This window comes from Mus caroli, chromosome 17 (genome assembly GCF_900094665.2).
Source record: "Mus caroli chromosome 17, CAROLI_EIJ_v1.1, whole genome shotgun sequence".
NCBI classification, from domain to species: domain Eukaryota; kingdom Metazoa; phylum Chordata; class Mammalia; order Rodentia; family Muridae; genus Mus; species Mus caroli.
This window is the reverse complement of record NC_034586.1, coordinates 87,744,283-87,761,370: the sequence shown is the minus strand read 5'-3', so window position 1 is coordinate 87,761,370 and position 17,088 is coordinate 87,744,283. Positions and strand designations below refer to the sequence as shown.

At 38.0% G+C, this 17,088-nt stretch overlaps 1 pseudogene; it reads left to right on the top strand.

Annotated features, from left to right (window-relative positions):
* The first annotated feature begins 2,941 nt into the window (after positions 1-2,941).
* On the top strand, positions 2,942-3,999 carry LOC110284300 (annotated as a pseudogene).
* The last annotated feature ends 13,089 nt before the right edge of the window (positions 4,000-17,088 follow it).

Here is a 17,088-nt window from a genome sequence, read left to right as displayed (position 1 = left end):
TAGCTCCTGTTTAAACTTCGGTGCAGTGCTAAATTAAATTTTTTAAATATTTCCTCTGAGGTGCAACAAAGAAAAGAGAAGCACCTCCTATCACTAAGTAAATGAAAAACTGTTTTTCTCTACAGCACTCCACTGGGAAAACTAACCACTCTGAAGGATAGATACCATGCCCAGTAGTAAATGGCCAAGACTGAATATCACAAGTTTACCTATTCTTGGAGGTTGTTTGTCTCACAAACAATGTTAAGTTAGGGCATTGTTTTACTATCTTACATGTCCTGTCCACACACGCACACGTGTGTGTGTGTTTATGTGTACATATATTATTGTGTATATTATGCCTTCCACTTTTGTGTTTTATGGTGCCCCTGTGTGTGTAAACATGTGTGTCGCTGGGTCTATATACTTAATCTATATGCTTTTCATTTGATATTTTCTTGATTGCTTGTCTTGTCATGTTCCTGTTTCAGTTTTATTTTATTACTTTATTTATTTTTATTTTATTATTTCTTATACACCTATTTGTTTTCTAGGGAGAAAGGTGTGGAATTAGATTGGAGGGTATTTGGTTTAGAACTGGAAGGAGTAAGGGGATGGGATACAATAAACAGAATATATTGTATGAAAAACTTATTTGCAAGAAAAGAAAAATAATTAATGCAAGCTAATGCAAATTTCAATTGTCACTTACCTTCTTTTTACTGGTAGAAATTAAGGAAATATATTTAACAGATCATACAGTATGAAAAGCATATTAACTTTCATGTCCCTTCAAATTTCACTCACTCTGTCTTTTAAAGGATGCACAATTACAATTATGTTTGCATGGATAAAGTTGTAGGGTATACATAGGAAACTTTTCTCTTTCAATAAGCTCTTAATTATTATGTACTAACTTCTTACAGGGGTTTATGAATTCCTTATAATTTCTATAAATAAAAACAAAAAAGATTCTACCATGATGTATCATAAGCCACACATTTCAATAACTAACAACCTTTTCTGACATCTTGGGTCATGAGAGTTTCTGCAAACATGCTTTCAGAAAATGCCATGATAAGCTGTACATTTTCCAAGAGTCTGTGTGTGCCAAATATGAGCCTTACATTTCTCCCATGTTTCTGATTCTGTCTCTGATCACCATTATAATTCTGGAAACATACCTAGGAATGGTCTCTTCTTCAACAGAAGTGTTCTTAGCATTCTCTGTCCTCATTATTTTTATTGATTGACAATTTCCTATTATTTACGCAATGAATTTTAGTTGTGTTCATCCACCATTCTGCTTTACAACACTCTCCCTTCAAAACCCTTCTTCCAAATAGCTTCCTCCTATTTTTATGCCTCTTTTCAGTTTGACCCACTAAGATAGCTTCCTGCCAGAGCTTGGGTAGAAGGTCATTTTCTGGGGCATGGCCAACCCGTCAGTGTTTTTGTTTCTATACCCTTATTTTTTTAATTAGGTATTTTCTTCATTTACATTTCCAGTGCTATCTCAAAAGTCCCCCATACCCTCCCACCCCACTCCCCTACCCACCCACTCCCACTTCTTGGCCCTGGCGTTCCCCTATACTGAGGCATATAAAGTTTGCAGGACCAATGGGTCTCTCCACTGATGGCAGACTAGTCCATCTTCTGATACATATGTAGCTAGAGACAGGAGCTCTGGGGGTACTGGTTAGTTCATATTGTTGTTCCACCTATAGGGTTGCAGACCCTTAGCTCCTTGGGAACTTTCTCTAGCTCCTCCACTGGGGGCCCTGTGATCCATTCAATAGCTAACTATAAGAATCCACTTCTGTGTTTGCTAGGCCCCGGCATAGTCTCACAAGAGACAGCTATATCTGGGTCCTTTGAGCAAAATCTTGCTAGTGTATGCAATGGTTTCAGGGTTTGGAGACTGATCCCCAGATACGGCAGTCTCTAGATGGTCTCAGCTCTATACCCTTATTTTAATCTGTCAGTTTCTCAGGTTTGAATACCATCCCAAACCTATCTGTCATTTGTATATCACTGAAACTCCACCTATTTCCTTATGCCATTTAGGTCAATTTCTCTGAATAATTGAATTTTTTTAAGGAGTAACCATGTGCTACATACTCATTGTAGATTTGGGTCTTTTTAATTATTGCAGGAAGCCAATCTTTTCTTATTAGATTTGTATAGTCTAGTGTTCTGTAAGCTCCTGAAGTCAGCCTCTATCGGAAATATCAAAAATACCTGAAACATTTTGATGGTTAATTAAAATGGAGTCACTAGGAAAAGTGTCAAATTACAAGGGATTTTCTTCTTCTAAATGAATTTAGATCCAACTTCACCAAGAAGAAAAAATCAATTTGATTTTTGTGACAGTAATTATCACTTGCAGGAAGCATGAGTTGGTAGGTTGGTGAGTAGGTGGTGTGGGCAGGGAATGGGGGGTTTTGAAGGGGAAATCATGTACAATCATACACATGTAACAATAATTAATGCAAAAAGAGGGCATGAAAGAAGCAATGAGTTGTATATAAGATTTTGGAGAGGGGAGGAGAAAGAGAGAAAATATGGATTTATAATATAACCTCAAAAAATAAAATATAAATTAAGGTTTAAAAAATAATTATTACTTGAAACGTTTTTTTTCTGAGAGGTTTTTTTTTTTCAGCTGTGACGGGTTAAATGAATAATAATAATATTAGTTAGTAGTGCTTTCTTTAAGCAAAACAGTGTGCTAGAATAAGGGCAAAAAAAAAAAACCCAAAACCAAACAAACAAACAAACAAAAAAACCAAAAACATGTGCATCTAATTAGTATACTTTCTCTGTTTCTAAATTTATCAGATATGTAGTGCTGTAGTTCATACAGGAAAGTCAAATTATAAATTAGGTAAATGAAAACTCTGCTGCCAGCTTACACTGTGCTTCTTTCTGCCGCTCCTTCATCTGGTCTTCTCCGATCCCAATGAAAGAAGAAATAGCTGCACTGGTCATTGACAATGGCTTTGGTGTGGGCAAAGCTGGCTTTGATGGAGACGACGCCCCCAGGGCCGTGTTCCCTATCATCGGGCTCTGCCAACACCAGGGCATCATGGTGGGTATAGTCCAGAAAGATTCCTCCGTGGATAATGAGGCCAAGAGCAGGAAGGGTTTACTGATCCTGAAGCATGGCATTGTCACCAACTGGGATGACATGGAAAAGATCTGGCACCATACCTTCTACCTGTGGTCCCTGAGGAGCACCTGGTGATACTGGCTGAGGTCTCCCGAACCCCAAAGCTAACAGACAGAAGATGATGCAGATAATGTTTGAAACTTTCAATACCCCAACCATGTACATGTCCATTCAGGCAGCACTGTCCTTGTATGCATCTGGGCACACCACTGGCATTGTCATGGACTCTGGTGACAGCGTCACACACACAGTGCCCATCTATGAGGGCTATGCCCTTCCATGTGTCATCTTGCATCTAGACATGGCTGGCTGGGACCTGACAGGCTACTCCATGAAGACCCGGACTGTATTGGGCTACAGTTTTACCACCACTGCTGAGAGAGAAATTGTTCCTGACATAAAGGAGAAGCTGTGCTATTTTGCTCTGGATTTTGAGCAAGAAATGGCTACAGCTGCATCATCTTCCTCCTTGGAGAAGAGTTTTGAGTTGTTTGATGGGCAGGTGATCACCATCAGCAATGAGCGGTTCCAGTGGGCACAATCTTCCAGCCTTCCTTCCTGGGCACTGAGACCTGTGGCATCCATCAGACCATCATGAAGTGTGATGTGGACATACACAAAGACCTGTATGCTAATACAGTGCTGTCTGGTGGTACCACCATGTATCCATGCATTGCTGACAGGATGATGCAGATGGAGATTACAGTCCTAATACCTAGCCCAATGAAGATTAAGATCATTGCTTACCCTGAGCTCACAAGTACTCACTCTGGATTGGCAGCTCCATCCTGGCCTCACTGTCCACCTTCCAGCAGATGTGGATCAGCACGCAGGAGTATGACCAGTAGCACTCCTCCAACATCCACCGCAAATGCTTCTAGATGGACTGAGCAGGTGCCAGGCATCTGCTGCATGACCTAATTCTGAAGTATTGATTTACCCTGGCAAATGTACACACCTCATGCTAGCCTCATGAAACTGGAATAAGCCTTTGGAAAGAAATTTGTTCTTGAAGCTTGTATCTGATATCAGCACTGGATCGCAGAACTTGATGATTTTTGACCTTGTATTCAAGTTGACTGCTCCCTTGGTATGTATTTAATAACCTGTACATATCTTGATTTAGTCTTTAGTTCATGTGGCTCAGCCACTTGGTGGCTGGGGAGAACATGCTTTGGAAGAGAAATTTCCAGCCTAGTCGATCTTTGTGAGCACCACATAGTAATCTGCACAGGATATTAACCAGTAGCCAACTTCCAGTATTTCTGAAGCCTGGTAAGGGTTCCTGAACCAGTTACCACTTACTGCTTGTTTTCTAACAGGGTGGGGAATTCCAATCCTTAGGACCCAGTTTCTGGTCTGCTTTTGTTGTTGTTGTTGTTTTTGCTTTTGGGGGGGGGTTGTTTGTTTGTTTGTTTGTTTCCCATCATGACCACCGCTGGTTGTTATTCACCTTGAGTCGGGAACATTTGCATGGTCACTTGTAAATGTACTCATCCTTCTAATTTATGTAAGCTATATTGGTACTCAATTTTTAAAAGAAATGACAAATTTTGGTTTTCTACTGTTCAGTGAGAACATTAGGCCATGTCTTTTGTGTAAAGAAAAATAAAAGTGCTGCAGTAACTGAAAAAAAGGAAAACTAGCATATCTTTATTAATTTAATCTGTATGCTTAATATTTCGGTGGTATTTCAGGTTCTGGGGTTGAACAGAAAGCATCATGCACACCTGATGAATACTTACCCACCGAGCAGTTACCCCTGCTCCATGAGAAACTATTTTTAAAGTCATATATCTTTTAAACTCAGAAATAAATGCCAATACAGTATTAATTTGAATTGACAGATTCAACTGTTGTTTCTTTCTCTCTGTTTGGAAGAACAGTAAGGTGTTGACTTCTCAATATAATAGAAAAGGAATGAACATATGTTTCTAGTCATAACCTCATTTTGCTTCTCAAGTTAATATATTATTGTGTCATTTCTTACTTTCATGTATTAAAAACTCTAATAATTCATTCATAGGAGCTCATAACAAACTTCATTGCCTCATGAGAAAGAAATACACATTGTCTTCTCATAGTCTTTCAAAACTTCTGTGCTTTCTTTACTAATTCCTGCTTTAGGTAATATGGCTTAGCACATCCCAGGGTATCCTTCAAGTCCTGTGGCAAAACCAACTGTTTAGATCAAAAGTTTTGACCTACTTATCAAACATTTTTTTTTTTGAGATAGGGTAGGATTTTTCTGTGTAGCCCTGGCTGTCCTGGAACTCACTCTGTAGACCAGGCTGTCCTTGAACTCAGAAATCTGCCTGCCTCTGCCTCCCACGTGTTGGGATTAAAAGCGTGCACCACCACTGCCCAGCTCAAATATTTTTGTTAATAAAATACTTGATTTTTTTAAAGTCACAACCCTTTTTGTGATGTATTTGAAAATATGGACTGTAGTATTGAGTTGACTTCATCATTGTAATCATGCACTGAATATGATATTCTGTAACTATAAATATATTTTCCACAGTGAATGGGAATAGAAAAGCAAGCCAAAACCAAACCATAATACCCATTCCACCAAACAACCAAACAAATCTTGGGCGTAAATAAAACTGCATCAGAATGTGATTTGTCATATAAGATTATGCTTTCTTAGGAAGGCATTGTAACACACTCTTCTAATTCTAGCTAACCCAGAACAATCACAAGTTGAAGACCAGCCAGTGCTGCAGGATGATTTACATATTGTCAATTGTACCCAGGGGAGCCTTGTCCCTCTCAGAGGAAAAGGGAAAGTGGAGGGGAAATTATTGTAGGAAGAGGGGAGTGGGGCACTGAGGGGATATAAAGAGAATAAATAACATTACTTTTTTAAAATTAAAAAAAAAAAAACAGAAGTGTGGAACCAATGACTATCTATGGTGACAATCGGCACACCAAAAGTGCATGCAGGCTTCCAGGCTAAAATAATACTCTGGCTAATCTCATCTCTTCTCATTTTGTCCCCTACTGTAAACTTATTCAGCTCATTGATGGATTCCCATCCTCTGCCTTTTAATTCCTTTAAAACCCTACTTTTCTTGCCATGCTCCTTTTCGGTCCTCTCTCTTTGCCCTCACTCCTCTTTGGCCTCTTTTTTCCTTCTTTTTCTCTCTTACTATCCAACTCTTCCTGTCCTCTCTTGGCCCGGTTAAGTCTACCGGCCACGTTTAGTCTACTACTATGCTCTAGACTCCTCCAGATTTCTCTGGATCTACCTCTTATGTCACCAATAAAAAAGTTTTCCTTAGCCATATCATGGAGTAGTCATGTCATCAATTTCCACATTGGGTGCTGAAACTCCCACTTTACACATATCAGATACTATCTCTTCCTGATTGCTTTCATAACATTCTAAACATAAGAATTATCATATATGTAAAAGTATGTACTTATAAGTTAACATGTGAATAAATTTTTTCATCCATATTCAAACTCTTAATATCTGCCATGATAACACAGTAGAATCTATCTATGGTTATAAAATATGATTAAAGCTAATTTTGATAGCATAAATAAATATGTAATCATTTTCATGTCACTGAATTACACCAATACAATATAAAGTATGATTTTCATTTTGATGATGGTAATAAAATTTTACAGGCACAGAACTACTCTGCACTGCTAGAATACTTCTAAAGTCCCACATGTTTCACAGCAAATGATATACCATTTTAATTACAGTTTTTTGATGAACAAAAAACCCTACTGGTAATTTTCTTTCATGTCATTGGCATCTACCAGAGAATATTGTAATTTATAAAAACCTATGAGACTATATAGACTAGCCAAATATTTTGACAAATGAGAGTAGAAGTCACTTAAGCAGCAAGCATTGCCAAGGTCTTATATTGGCTATTTATAGTAGTATAAAGAACACAATAAATTTGCGGGCCATGGAGATGTTCAACAAGTAGGAGAGGAGTACTTGTTCCACAAGCAGAAGGATATAAATTCAGAGTCAAGTACCCATGTAAGCAGCCAGTCATGTGTGGCCCAAATGTCTCCAAAAGCAGGTCCAGTTCTTTGGTTGGTGCTTCAGACTAGGACAGCTCCCAGGGTCCAGGTTAGTTGACTCTGATGGTTTTCTTGTGGAGTTCCTATTCCACCCTGGCCCAGAATACTTCCTCCTATTCTTCCATAAAGTTCCCCAAGCCCATCTACTGTTTGGCTGTGGGTGTCTGTATACAAGTCAACTGCTGAGTGGATCCTCTCAGAAGACAAATTGCATCTGTCTATATGCAAACTTCTGCATTGCTGGTGGTAGTACAAACTTGTACAACCACTTTGGAAATCTGGTGATTTCTCACAAAACGAAATAGCTATATCACAGGACCCAGCTATATGACTCCTGGACATATACCCAAAATATGCTACAACATCCTACGAAGACAATTGCTCAACTATGGTCAGAGCAGCTTTACTGGTAATAGCCATTAACTGGAAATAGTGTTGATGTCGCTCAACTGAATAATGGATAAGGAAATGTGATACATTTACACAATGGATTCTATTCAGATATTAATGGAAAGAAATTGAGAATATCATCCTGATTGAGGTAATCCCAAAGGAGAAGGATGATATGTGAACACTTATAAGTGAATATTAGCCATAAAAATACAGGTACTTTCTTATACTCCACAGACCAAAAGGGGAATAAAATAGTCATAAGAGGCAGATAGAGGGAGGGAACTGGAAGAGTAAGGGGAAGGTAGATATGAAGGGGAATGGGGAACACAGTGTCAGGCGTGGGGAAAATAGGAGAGTTGACTAGATGCCCATGATAATAAACTGAAATCTGTAATTGACTGTGGTAAGGAAGTGGGGGGAGCACCTCCAGGATGAAAAAGAGAACTGGTATAAGGAAGGACATCAAGAGTAAATGGGGGTGATTTTAGCAGTAACTCACTATATTGGGGGTATGAAACCTGAAGGGGGTCACCTTCTGTAGCCAGTCAGGAACCCAGGAGGAGTGGTAGAGACACCAACCCATCCATAAAACTTTCAACACAAAATGTATCCTTTCAACAAGAATTGCAGTGATTGGGGATGGAGAAGACTACGGTAATGGATAACTAATAACTTACCTAACATAAGACCTACCTAAATGGCAAGCACTGGTTTCTAACACTATTACTATTAATGATACTCTTACAATCTTTCAGTACCATCTTCTGAGATGATCCTCCAGTTTTGAAAAAAAACATGTGTGTCTTATAGGGGGGGCTGATAATAAGGAATTTTTTTTCTTATTATCCAAACAATAATTGTGAGCCCTCGTGTTAATCATCATCTCTCACAAGAGGCTTATGTGAAGAGGCAACAGAGATGCACTAACCTATGGCTATAAAGATAGGAACCTAGGGGGCACTTTAATCCTACATCCTTCCATTGGATGTATGACCCAGCCAGGTACAAGTTTATGGCCTGCTTAATAAAAACTAAGAATGTGTTCTCTCTTGTTCATACCATGAATTCTACCAGAATAACAGAGGGAGCTTTGGCTGTCATGGATTTAGCTACCGAAGCCCAGCTGGCCTGTCATTTTGTAGCTGCTTAGTATAGCCCATATTACCCAAAAATCTTGTACCAGGCATCAACTACTGGCCTCCTGAAGCGGGCCCACTCAAGCTCCCAGTAATTTTGCTATAGGAGGCTTTCAGTTAATATTAAACAAGACTAGAGAAATGTTATGTCAGACAGTTGTTATTGTGGCATTGTGGTGGAATTTATATTTTTTGACAATTATAAGGGGAAGTATTTTCTCAGTGTTACCTTTTCATTTAAGGTTTATTTAGTTAATTATATCAACTTAAAACCAATAGTTTGGTTTACATTTATTTATTTGTACATATGATTCCTGCTTTGGCCAACAGACAGCCTGAAACAAAGTATATGCATATAAAATGCCTCTCAGTAACATTTTATACTGGGGCTTAAAACAGAGATCTACTTTAAACACATATTTTTTTGTGCCTGGATGTACTAATATATGGTCTATATATGGGGTAGATAGTTAAAGGGCATCATAAAATTGACAACAATATAGTTTACTTATTCTTTATTGTATTTCCTTCAGTACATCAGAGAACTAGGCTATATGAGAGGCAGTGTCAAGAGCTCATTATTACCTGCTAGTTCTGCTTACCCTGACCTTTGTATCTTGAAGTGCAAGGATCATCACTTAACACTTACATGAATATAATAAAGTTTTGAGGAGGTATGAGAAAGATTGTACCTTCTCATGTTGATTACTTAGCTAATGGGAAAGAGGGAGAAGGGACTTATATTTAGTATTATAAAAATTGTTCCATGGTCAAGGGCATGACATCATTTTTCCTAGGTGCCATTGTCAGTTTTCAGCTACCAACTTGGTGACTCCATACTCCACACTTCTAGGAAGCCAAATTGGCATATTATTACTTTCAATAGGTTCTTCTAACTTGGAGGTATCCTGTCATCTTGGGTGAAAGGATGAGACAGGGTTTCTCTGTATATAGCCTTGGCTGTCCTAGAACTCACTTTGTAGACCAGGCTGGCCTCGAATTCAGAAATCTGCCTGCCTCTGCCTCCTGAGTGCTGGGATTAAGGACATGCACCACCACACCCAGCTGGGTAAAAGGATTTTTGCTTTTGAATTATCTATTCATTTAATTTTGCTCTGGAACTTGTATAATTTTTATTATATTCTCTTCTTTCTGAAATGTTTACCCTCTTTTGAAGCTGAGAAAACCAGGGTCACCTATTCCAATTCTTTGTCTCATAAAAATTATTTAAGAATAGATTCACACAGAAGCTTGAGAAGAATTTTATTAGTGTTTAAAAGATGGGCATATACCCAAAAGATGCTAACCATCCCACAAAGGCACTTGCTTAACTATGATCATTGCATCTTTACTCTTGTTATCCAGAAATTAGAAACAACCTAAATGTTCCTCAACTGAATAATGGAGAAAGAAAATTTTGGTGCAACTATACAATGGAATACTATTCAGCTAAGAAAACCAAAGGCATCGTGAATGTTTTATGTAAATGGATGTATTTTGAGACTATCATCCTAAGTGAGGTAATCTGGCCCCAAAAGAACATGCATAGTATGTTCTTCCTTATAAGTGGATATTCCTCATAAAATACAGAATGCCTATTCTACACTGTCTAAATTCAAGGAGCCTAGGCAGGAAGAAGGGCACAAACAATGATGTTTGAGACTCACTTGGGAGGTAGGTAGAATGGTCATGGAAGGAAGATGGAGGAATGCAGCTGGGTAGGACAGGGTATCAGGAAAGGAGTTGGGGGTTTGGGGGTCTGGTACAGGGAGAGGCAGAAGGGTTGGCTGAATGGACATGAGAATGAATGGTAATCTACAACTGATAACAATGGTCAGGGGCAAGGTAAAGGTCATCTAGGAAGAGATGGAGACATGGTATAGGTGAGTCACTCAATAATCAATGAGGTTGTGCTTAGCTGTGACTCACACAGTTGGGGATATGGAGCCTGGGGCAGCTACCTCCTGTGACCAAGCAGGAACTGTAGTGGAGTAATTGGGACACTAACCCCACCATAAAATTGTGACCAAATATTTATCTTGTCTAGAGGAAATGCAGGAATTTGGGGATGGAACAGAGACTTAGAGAATGGCCAGCCAATAACTGGCCTAACTTGACATCTGATCAATGGACAAGCACTAAACCCTGACACTCTGTTATACTTGCAGACAGGGTCTAGCATGGATGTCTTCTGAGAGTCTCCACCTACAAATAGGCTCATATAGATGCTAACACCAACATCTAAACAGTGGATGGAGATTGTGGACTCTTATGGAAGAATAGGAGTAAGGATTGTATCCCCTAATGGGATAGGAACTCCACAGGAAGACCAACAGAGTCAACTAACTTGAACACTTGGGGATTTCAGAAATTGACCCACCCATCACAAATGTACAAAGGCTAGACCTAGAGCTTTCTACCCATAAAACAGAGGTGGAGCTTGGACTTCATGTGGATCCTGAAAGATTGGATCTGGGGCTATTCCAAAAGCTCTTACTTGCATGTAGGATATGTTTTTTGAGAGGGTTGCCTTGCCTACTCTCAGTGGGAGAGGAAGCACCTAGACCCCCCCAAACACTTGATGTACCAGGGTTGGTGGGTAGGGGTAAACAGGGTAACTCCACAGTCACTCAAATAAGAAGAGAGGATTGTGTGAGTAGGTGGCCAGGGAGAAGGCAGTGAGCAGGATGTGAAATGAATGCTTTCACACTTGATCTTAGCCAAAAGGCCAAGAAGCGATGAAATGAATGTTATAAATTAATTAATTAATTAATTAATTAAAAAAAAGAGGCAACTCCAGGGCTGGTCAGCTGTGAATCTCAGCAGCTACCTAAGGAAGAGAATAGCAGAGCAAAGTAAAGGCATGCTGTTTAAACCAGTATTGAGACCATCCACATAGCAGAAAAGCAAACGTGATGGGCAGAGAAACTTTAGAGAAAGCACAAAGAAGGCTGGAATGTTACAAGAGCCCAGAATGTTAGAGGAAAGAGTGCTTAGAAAGATGATAGAAGTAGAGAAGTAGTTGTGCATTTCTGAGATTTAAAAAAGTAGCCAGGCTTCCTAAACTGCAACATCATTGAGAGAAGCACATTATCACATTAAAGAAGTTATTAATCCCTATACCTTAAGTTATTAATCCCATAGCTTAAGGTGAGTTGGACTTCTAGGTGTGTTTCCTTGGTCTACTGATGGGTAGGGTCAACAAGAATATTAAGTATCCATACAGAGCAGATATCTTATTCTTTTGAACACAGAGATAACTAAGAAATTCTGTATTGGCTTTTTTTATTCTCTAGTATGGACTCATATTATTAGTTTTGAATAGTTGTTTATTCCTAAATGTGCAAGTTATTTTTTAATGTTTTGGTAGGTTTTAACAGTTCTTGTTTGATTGATTGGTTGTTTGTTTCTTCATATCTCTGATAAAAAAATTACTTTCTGATGTTGAATGTTCAACTTTTCATTATAACTAGTATCACATTTTTTATTAGACAACCTCTACCTCTGTGCTATAAGATTAATTTGATTGATTGATTCCCCCATTGCAATGTATCAAACCTTCTCTTTTCCTTATCCTTTCATTTATTCTTATTCATCTAATGTCTATGTAACTATATGGATAACTTGCACTGAACTTGAGGACATATTTGTTATATTGGTCTCCCTAGGTTAATGAATTTCTGAATGTTATTTCTTATATAGATATTTTTATCCACTTAGATATCAAGATAGGTGATCCTGAGGTATCAGTTTTCAAATAATCTTTAGAAATTGAGGAATTGTAATTTGAGAAATTTTCTCTTGTTCTGAAGAGGATTTCTTCATGGTTGTGTACTTCCAAAAGGCAGTGAAAAAAATCACATATTTATTCTTAAATACATCTGAATTAAAAATAAAATATAGGACCTTTAACAATTCATTGTTCAGAAGAGGGGAAAGCAAGCCCATTTCCATTTTTAAGCATAACTGATAATTTTTTACTATAAAATCAGAATAAATGGTAATTAGGACAGATATAATTAAATCTGAATAATCTTAAGTGCTGAAAAACCATAACTTTAAAAAGTATTTATAACTATTAAAAATATTATATATATGTATATATATATATATAAACATATATATATATATATATTAAGATAAACAGGAAGAAATAAACAAAGCTCAGCAAGTGATCAGTGTAATTTTACTAAAGTATTTTAGAATACAAGTTCTATAAATGATAAATATTTGCTGAATAGTCCTAAAAATATGAAGAAGACTCATCTAATTTTAGGAATTAAAATGCATACCCATAACAGGAAGTCCTTTATTAGGGAATGCTGAGGTGATTTCCTGTGTGTGGAGAGGAGAAAAATTCATCAATGAGTGGGTAAGAAGACACCAGTTACAAACACTGTGTGTAAAGTCACTCATTAGAGCACTAAGTTTTCTTAAGATATGTATTAACAAATCAGTATTTTTCTTATTATTTCTATTCTAAAATTTTTTTCTAGAAAATATGCCTATGCTCATAGGATATATGCATTTTGCTATTATTACAATGCTACTATAGATTCTCAAAGAGCAAAAACAGCTTACATAGTCAAAATAGTGATTTTCCTATTTACTAAATGAAATATGAAGTATAGAAAAACAATCTCAAATAACTTAGACATTTTTAATATGGTACTGTTTAACTATTTTGTTATCTTGTCTGACATTTTGCAATTTGTGAAAATGAAACACATTGTATTTTTTGCATAAAAGGTAATTTTGTTATTAGAGAGAGATTGAAAGAGCAGGAGTGGGTATGTGCTAGTGGACATGCTGATGCAATCCCATGATGCAAAACACAGTATTGTGTCAAGTGTATTCCTTTTTTTTAAATTCTATTTGTTTTATTTAGATTTATTATTATTATTTTTAATTAGGTATTTTCTTTATTTACATTTCCAATGCTACCCCAAAAGGCCCCCAAACCCGCCCCCCCACTCCACTCCCCCCACTACCAATTCTTGGCCATGGTGTTGCCCTGTACTGAGGCATATAAAGTTTTCAAGACCAATGGGCCTCTCTTTCTACTGATGGCCAACTAGGTCATCTTCTGATACATATGAAGCTAGAGACACAAGCTCTGGGGGAACTAGTTAGTTCATATTGTTGTTCCACCTATAGGGTTGCAGATCCCTTTAGCGACTTGGGTACTTTCTCTAGCTCCTCCATTGGGGGCCCTGTGATCCATCCAATAGCTGACTGTGAGTAACCACTTCTGTGTTTGCTAGGCCCTGGCATAGCCTCACATGAGACAGCTATGTCAGGGTCCTTTCAGCAAAATCTTGCTAGTGTGTGCAATGGTGTCAGCATTTGGGGGCTCATTATGGGATGGATTTCTGGGTATGGCAGTCTCTAGATGGTCCATCCTTTTGTCTCAGCTCCAATCTTTGTCTCTGTAACTCCTTCCATGGGTATTTTGTTCCCCATTCTAAACAAAGTGTCCACACTTTCATCTTCATTCTTCTTGAGTTTCATGTGTTTTGCAAATTGTATCCTGTATTTTGGGTTTCTGGGCTTATATCCACATATCAGTGAGTATATCTCACGTGAGTTCTTTTGTGATTGGGTTACTTCACTCAGGATGATACCCACCAGGTCCATCCATTTGCCTAGGAATTTCATAAATTCATTCTTTTTAATAGCTGAGTAGTACTCCATTGTGTAAATGTACCACATTTTCTGTATCCATTCCTCTGTTGAGGGGCATCTGGGCTCTTCCCAACTTCTGGCTACTACAAATAAGGCTGCTATGAACATAGTGGAGCATGTGTCCTTCTTACCAGTTGGAACATCTTCTTGATATATGCTCAGGAGAGGTATTGCTGGATCCTCCGATAGTACTATGTTCAATTTTCTGAGGAACCACCAGACNGATTTCNAGAGTGGTTGTACAGGCTTGCAATTCCACNANCAATGNNNNANTGTTCNTCTTTCTCCACATCCTCNCCAGCATCTGNNGTCACCTGAATTTTTGATCTTAGCCATTCTGGCTGGTGTGAGGTGAAATCTCAGGGATGTTTTGATTTGCATTTCTCTGATGATTAAGGATGTTGAACATTTTTTTCAGGTGTTTCTCAGCCATTGGGTATTCCTCAGGTGAGAATTCTATGATTAGCTCTGAGCCACAATTTTTAAGGGTGTCATTTGATTTTCTGAAGTCCACCTTCTTGAGCTCTTTATATATATATTGGATATTACTCCCCTATCTGATTTAGGATACGTAAAGAGCCTTTCCCAATCTGTTGGTGGCCTTTTTGTCTTATTGATGGTGTCTTTTGCCTTACAGAAGCTTTGCAATTTTATGCGGACCCATTTGTAAATTCTCGATCTTACAGCACAAGCCATTGCTGTTCTATTCAGGAATTTTTCCCCTGTGCCCATATCTTCGAGGATTTTCCCCACTTTCTCCTCTNTAAGTTTCAGTGTCTCTGGTTTTATGAGGAGTTCCTTGATCCACTTAGANTTGACCTTAGTACAAGGAGATAGGAATGGATCAATTTTTATTCTTCTACATGATAACCACCAGTTGTACAAGCACCATTTGTTGAAAATGCTGTCTTCTTTTCCTCTGGATGTTTTTAGCTCCCTTGTCAGAGATCAAGTGACCATAGGTGTGTGGGTTCATTTCTGGGTCTTCAATTCTATTCCATTGGTCTATTTGTCTGTCACTATACCAGTACCATGCAGTTTTTATCACTAATGCTCTGTAGTACAGCATTAGGTCAGGCATGGTGATTCCACTAGAGGTATCCTTGAGGAGAGTTTTTGCTATCTTAGGTTTTCTGTTATTCCAGATGAATTTGAAGATTGCCCTTTCTAATTCGTTGAAGAATTGAGTTGGAATTTTGATGGGGATTGCATTGAATCTGTAGATTGCTTTTGGCATGATAGCCAATTTGCTATATGGATCCTACCCATTGATGAACATGGGAGACCTTTCCATCTGCTGAGATCTTCTTTAATTTCTTTCTTCAGAGATTTGAAGTTTTTATCATACAGATCTTTCACTACCTTAGTTATAGTCACACCAATGTATTTTATATTATTTTTGACTATTGAGAAGGGTTTTGTCTCCCTAATTTCTCTCTCAGCCTGTTTATCCTTTGTGTAGAGAAAGGGCATTGACTTTTTTGAGGTAATTTTATATCCATCTATTTATTGAAGCTGTTTATCAAGTTTAGGAGTTCTCTGGTAGAATTTTTAGGGTCACTGATATATACTATCATATCTTCTGCAAAAAGTGATATTTTGACTTCTTCCTTTCCAATTTGTATCCCCTTAATCTCCGTTTGTTGTCGAATTGCTCTGGCTAGGACTTCAAGTACAATGTTGAATAGGTGGGGAGAAAGTGGTCAGCCTTGTCTAGTCTCTGACTTTAGTGAGATTGCTTCCAGCTTCTCACCATTTACTTTGATTTTGGCTACTGGTTTGCTGTAGATTGCTTTTATCATGTTTAGGTATGTGCCTTGAATTCCTGATCTTTCCAANACTTTTATCATGAATGGGTGTTGGATTTTATAAAATGCTTTTTACGCATCTAACGAGATGATCATGTGGTTTTTGTCTTTGAGTTTTTTTATATAGTGGTTTATGTTTATGGATTTCCCTATATTAAACCACCCCTGCATCCCTGGATTGAAACCTACTTGGTCAGGATGGATGATTGTTTTGATGTGTTCTTGGATTCGATTAGTGAGAATTTTATTGAATATTTTTGCATTGATATTCATAAGGGGAATTGGTCTGAAGATCTCTATCTTTGTTGGGTCTTTCTGTGGTTTAGGTATCAGAGTAATTGTGGCTTCATAGAATGAATTGGGTAGGGTACCTTCTGCTTCTATTTTGTGGAATAGTTTGTGAGGAACTGGACTGAGATCTTCTTTGAAGGTCTGATAGAACTCTGCACTAAACCCATCTGGTCCTGGGCCTTTTTTGGTTGTGAGACTATTAATGACTGCTTCTATTTCTTTAGGGGATATAGGACTGTTTAGATCATTAACCTGATCCTGATTTAACTTTGGTAACTGGTATCTGTCTAGAAATTTATCCATTTCATCCATGTTTTGTGGAGAATAACCTTTTGTAGAAGGATCTGATGGTGTTTTGGATTTCTTCAGGATCTGTTGTTATGTCCCCATTTTCTTTCCTGATTATGTTAAATAGGATGCTGTCCCTGTGCCCTCTAGTGAGTCTGGCTAAGGGTTTATATATCTTGTTGATTTTCTCAAAGAACCAGCTCCTCCTTTGGTTGATTCTTTGAATAGTGCTTCTTGTTTCCACTTGGTTGATTTAGCCCCTGAGTTTGATTATTTCCTG